This window comes from Lupinus angustifolius, unplaced genomic scaffold (genome assembly GCF_001865875.1).
Source record: "Lupinus angustifolius cultivar Tanjil unplaced genomic scaffold, LupAngTanjil_v1.0 Scaffold_414, whole genome shotgun sequence".
NCBI classification, from domain to species: Eukaryota; Viridiplantae; Streptophyta; class Magnoliopsida; order Fabales; family Fabaceae; genus Lupinus; species Lupinus angustifolius.
In genome coordinates, this window is record NW_017727824.1 from 126,588 (window position 1) to 132,586 (window position 5,999).

The 5,999-nt window shown below is 31.7% G+C and overlaps 1 long non-coding RNA gene across 1 annotated transcript in view; it reads right to left on the minus strand.

Moving 5' to 3' along the window:
* Positions 1–595: 595 nt before the first annotated feature.
* The window catches only part of LOC109341227, an 18,987-nt gene continuing 13,583 nt past the window's right edge, over positions 596–5,999 (minus strand). The window contains exon 3 of the long non-coding RNA XR_002106916.1: positions 596–606. This is a non-coding gene — a long non-coding RNA (uncharacterized LOC109341227). The remainder of the gene's footprint in view (positions 607–5,999) is intronic.

The following is a 5,999-nucleotide window of genomic DNA, read 5'->3' on the forward strand; positions in this document are numbered from 1 at the left end:
AACTCATTATTCATAACATATAACTCACATATACAATTTAAAATTTTCTGAAATGCTTGTTGTGCATTTTTTCCAACTTGTTCTTAACTTTCAAAATATACTTTCTGATGTTGCCTTAAGTGTTGTTTCAAATTTATTCAAACCTTCTGAGCATCAGTACTAAAGTGTATAAAGAGTTATTGGATTGCAAGAATTCATAGTTTTAAATCTTGTAAAAGCAATCTTTGCCATAGTTAAAGTTTTCTTCATTCAAAGTGTTACTTTCGTTCACAAGGGTGTGATAAGAAAGAGGATAGAGTCACTTAGAAAGGTTGTTTTCCAAAGAGTGATATAGGTATTAGAAAGTGAGTAAGATACAATGAAATCTCAAGGTGAAATTTATAATTTCTACTCTTAATATCTAGTGAAGAAATCTCTTGTGTTGCAAGAGTAATGGATGTAGCCTTCGATGGACAAGAAGTTGAACCAGTATAAAATCTCTAAGTATTCTCTTCTCCCTTAACTCCTTAAATTTACTTGATATTTTCTGCATAACTTTTCCGCTCCTATTAACTCTTCAATTTTGATGAAAAATATGTCATACTTTTTAAACAACTAATTCACCCCCTCCCCCTTAATTGTCATCTCAATCTTACTATTTCCATATAATTCCACATATTGTGCCTTAAAAGGATAACTTACTCTCTCTTTGTTTTTGTATATTGTGTACTGGTATGTGTTATGATTATACAAATAACAAGCAATACTTCTTCCCTAGAGAGGGAAAAGGATAAGGTTCCCATTAGCTTGGGAATATAGTGTTGGTCGGTGATATAATCATATTCTGGATACTTGATATTTTGGATGATTGGTAAAGATGTTACTTTATGTGTTTTGTTTTTGTGTATTGTGGGTACCTTATTGTAAGGATGAAATTAACTTTTGAAATCCTGATAGGAATACATGTTTTACTTTGAGATACTTCAAGTTGTTTCTATGTATGTAACTAAAACTAACTAGGAATTGTATTTCTATAAAATGAATATCTATACGTAGTCATGAAATGAGCACAATTGATTCTTGGAAATAATTTCTCTTTTTGTTCACATAATCATAGAGAGTGAACTTGAATTGTTGAAGTTTTAAAAATATATTGTTATGTCGTATGGGTCATTGTTTTAATTAGAAACTCATAATTATTAAACATATCCACAATGAATAAAATTGATGAAGGGACAAATTTATAGGCATAAATAGGTGTTGAGTAATAAATAATACAAAATTTAATTTTTTTTATTCACAAAAGAATCGGGATGTTACATTTAGTGGTATTAGAGCGAAGTTGATCCTAATAGGCTTAGGTTATGGCCTTACATACTTCCATTCTGTGACTCTAAATGGTGTGATTGTTTGTAATGGTTGTGTTGGTTTCTTTAGTATTGATATTTTATATTATATGCATTATTTCTAATGTGTGTGCACAGGAATAGCAATGCCAACAATGCTGCTATTCTGGCACAAATGGCGGGAATCCTCCAAGCCATTTATCTAAATCAGAATCAAGTTCCAACTTCTTACTAAGGGCTTGATGAACTTTGTAGACACAATCTTCCTTCCTTTACTGGTGGATATGCCCCTGATGATGCTAATAACTGGATTCAAGAATTGGAGAGAATCTTCAGAGCAATGACATATACTACTGCACAGATGGTGACCTTTGCTATATACATGTTAAAAGGAAGAAGCAGAAACTGGTGGGAGTACGTTAGAAAACAATTAGAAGTAGAGCAACGAGTTTCTACCTGGGTGCTTTTCAAAGAGAAGTTCTTATAGAAATATTTTCCCGATGTGATCTAAGGAGAAAGAATGAAATTGAATTCATCCAATTGGAGCAAGGGAGCATGTTTGTAGGAGAATATGCATCAAAATTTCAGGAGCTTGCCAAATTCTCCCCGTACTATAATTAGAACCTGAATGAATGCTCTAAATGTGTAAAATTAGAGAGTGGTATGAGGCCAGAATTGAAAAAGGTGTTTGGCCATTATGAGATTCGTGATTTCCCAACACTTGTGAATAAGTGTCGCATTTATGAAGATGATTCTATGGCCGAACAAGATGCAGTGAGGAGTGCAGTTCCCCAAAAGAGTTATGGTCCCCAATGGAATACTATGCAAAATCGGGGAAAGGGAAAATGCACCAAATCAACCGCAAGCCTTACCGCCCACCATTTGGACACACAGGGTCTACTTTTATACCCCAAAACTCTGAGCTCTCCACTTTTTGAAATCAGTACCAACAACAAACTGGAGCTCCTCAATGTAATAAGTGTCACTACTATCACCATGGAACGATGTGCCCAAGAATAGGTAATGGATGCTTCCGATGCCAAGACCTGGACATTTGAAAAAGTATTGCTCCAATATTGAGAATTTTATAGTTAGTAAACTCATATTGGTTAATGTTGTGATAGATTCTGTGAATGTTGTGATATCCTAAGTATATGTTTGTTGGGTCCCACGGGGCTTTGTAACTCACCTAGAGGGGGTGAATAGGTGATACGGAACACAATTATTGTTGCTCAATAAACAAACAGATTTCATAAATTTATACAATGTTTAATCAATTAACCACATCTATAATCGATTAACTAAACACTTTAATCGATTCTTTAGTTCTTGTTATATGAAAAAAGTATTCTTCGGTCTTCAAGATTACCAAGATTCAACTAAACTTATATGCACTTCTTTTAAATGATTAAAAACAGTAAATGCACAATACAGAATATTTAATTTACACAAAATTATATGCATGTCAAGTTAAGTAAATTAAGTAATATGGAAATGTAAAAAGATAAGGGATAAGAAGAATGAGACACAGCTTTTTATCCTGGTTCGTTTACGGTCCACTACAAACTACATCTAGGCATCCCCTTCTGATCTTAGGAGATTTTTCTTCACTATGGAATCTATATGTACTCTTACGAACAAGCTTCCAATACAAGACGCAAGACGCTACTTTCTTGGAACCTATGAACTTGACAACCTTGGTTTGACCATTCTATCTTGCCTACTAAGATCTCCTATTCTTTCGCAATTAGGCCCTGGCCTAGGTATCGCTCAAACTTATTCTTTATCAATAGTGATACCAATCACACCAAGAAAATGTGTTATTGTCTTGTCAAGATATCTTTCAATTTATATGTGCAGCTAAATGTGCAGATTTATCACTATTCTAGAAATCTCACAATTAAAATACAGAAAATGTGAGATGCAAGGTTTCTATTTACAAAATATTTAACAATTAAGCTCAATGGGTATATTTCTAAATATTCACCTTTTTCTCTTTTTTCAAAAGAACACTTTGAAAATCTCTCTAAAGACATGAAAGTGAAAGAGCTTAAGATTTTCAGAATAATATATAATTTGTTTTCCGTATTTGTGTTCTAACTCTATGAATCAATGTTCATGTCTATTATTAAGCAATATGAAAAACTTGGGTAAATATACCATTCTATTTTCAGTTGTAGTTAATTGATTATCCCTTAAACTTAATCGATTAACGGGTTCTTGAAAATACTAGAAAATAGAAACAACAACAAACCTTAATCGATTAAACTCATACTTAATCGACTAAACTCATACTTAATCGACTAACGGGTTCCCAAGAATTCAATACTTAATCGATTAAAAAATCTCTTAATTGATTAATGATTTTACAAAAGATATTTCAATGATATATGAACCACTTACATGATTTATAAAAGTATGATGCATGACTTCGAATGATGAATGATTTAAAACTCTTTTTAAATGCATCCAAAAGCATATAATAATGTATGTATGCATGTGCATGTAAATCATGTATATATGCCTGTAAGTCCCATTTTAGTTATGATTGATTTTAGCTTGTGAGACTTCCAGAGGCTCATCCCAGCCTAGACTTTTACTAAGTAAACATCTTAAGACCTAATAAAGATATAAAATACTTAGCCTCTAGATCTTCTTGAATGTTTTGCCTTGTATAAACATGACTCTTGACTTTATTGATTACTTTTTTGTTTGTTGATTTGTTCATCCCTTCAAGCTTGTCCTTGTTCATTAATCTTTGTTATCGATCCTTATCTTTATCAAACTTTGTCTTTCATCAACCTTTATCTTCATCAAAATCTATATGATGCATGTTTGCATACACAATCTGCTTCTGATGCATGACCTAGTTGGGGATACATTGCATAGTTTATGCACTATGTTTCATGAGATCAGGTTCCATGTTTGGGAAATGTTATTGTTTATTTTATGATATGATTGTTTATATTGTGTTATAATCATTTATGTTGTGTTATGATCGTTTATTTTGTGTTATGATTGTTTATGTTGTGATATATTGTTTATGTAGTGGTATATTGTTTATTTTATGTTATGATACTTAATTTCCATATAATTCCACATATTGTGTCTTAAAAGGATAACTTAGTCACTCTTTTTTATGTATATTCTGTACTGATATGCGTTATAATCATACAGATAACAAGCAATACTTGTAGAGGATCAAGTTCCCATTAGCTCAGGAATATAGTGTTGGTCGATGATGTAATGATATTTTGGATACTTGATTTTCTGGAAGATTGGTAAAGGGGTTACTTTATGTGTTATGATTTTGTGTATTGTGGGTACCTTATTGTAAGGATGAAATTAACTTCTGATATCCTGATAGGAACCAAGTTTTACTTTGAGATACTTTAAGTTGTTTCTATGTATGTAATATGTACCCAAATTCCAATTTTGTCGGATACAAATTGGATCATAAGAGTAAAAGTGGGACTTGCCACCTATAAGGTATCTCCCTTGTTTCATGGCATAGTAAAAAACAAGCTTGTGTTGCTTTATCAATAGCTAAAGTGGAATGCATTGTCATTTGTGTGTGTTGCACTCAAATTTTATCAATGAAGCAGTAATTGTCGGACGTCGGTCTAATGCTTGTTAAAAACACCTATCAACTGTGACAACACTAATGTCATAAACCTATCTAAGAATCCTATATTGCATTCAAGAACTAATCATATAGTAATTAGGCATCATTTTTTAGAGATCATGCGCAAAAAGGTGATTGTATTATTGAATTTCTAGAAACCACAAAGCGACTAGCCAATATTTTCACCATGCCTGTGCTAAGGGATACATTCTGTTCTACGAGGAGAACATGGAATTCTCGATGAATCATTGTTGAAAGCGTATTTCGATGTTTTGTTGGGAGTTTTCTCCTCTCAACAAATCGTCCTGACAGCAGTGTCAATTTCTTGAAAGATTAATACTCTCATTTCCGTTATGTTCTTTTTGTTTGATTAAGTAAGAGAACTCGGTTTTACTATTTGTTCACCATCTCGGATTTGTTGAAATAAATTCCAACGCCGGTATAATGGTTTCAAGAATATTCCAGTTACAACTTATTTCTTTAATAATCATGAAAATAAGTCATTCCTTCTTTGCCTCATCTCGGCTTTGATAGAATAAATTCTAACACCGGTACAATGGTATCGAAGCAATTACCTATTACATAATTATTAAGTACCTTTGAATACCATCTCGGTTTTGTGGAATAAATTCCAACACCATTTTAATGGTATTCTAATATATAAAAGTAATGAATAGTTAGTTGTTAGAAACAAATAAATAAAGAACAAAAGAATAATAAATTTAGTGAAATTTATTTATTTACTCCCTTTCGGGTTCATTTTATTTAACAAACAAAACTTTGTTGGTATTGAAGAATAAATAAAATGCGGAAAGTAAATAACAATAAATAAAAGTTAGTAAGTTAGTTTCATCATTTTTGTATATTAAAAGGTGTTTTCAACAAATAAATTTATTGATAACACTTTACTATTTTACAATATACACATCTTTCTAGATTCAATTTTAGTATAGTATAGGGTTATGTCGAACCACAATGAATTGCCTAATAAAATAAATCATGTAAACATGTCAAAGCACAAATAATGGTTTAAACATATTTTGGTTGGT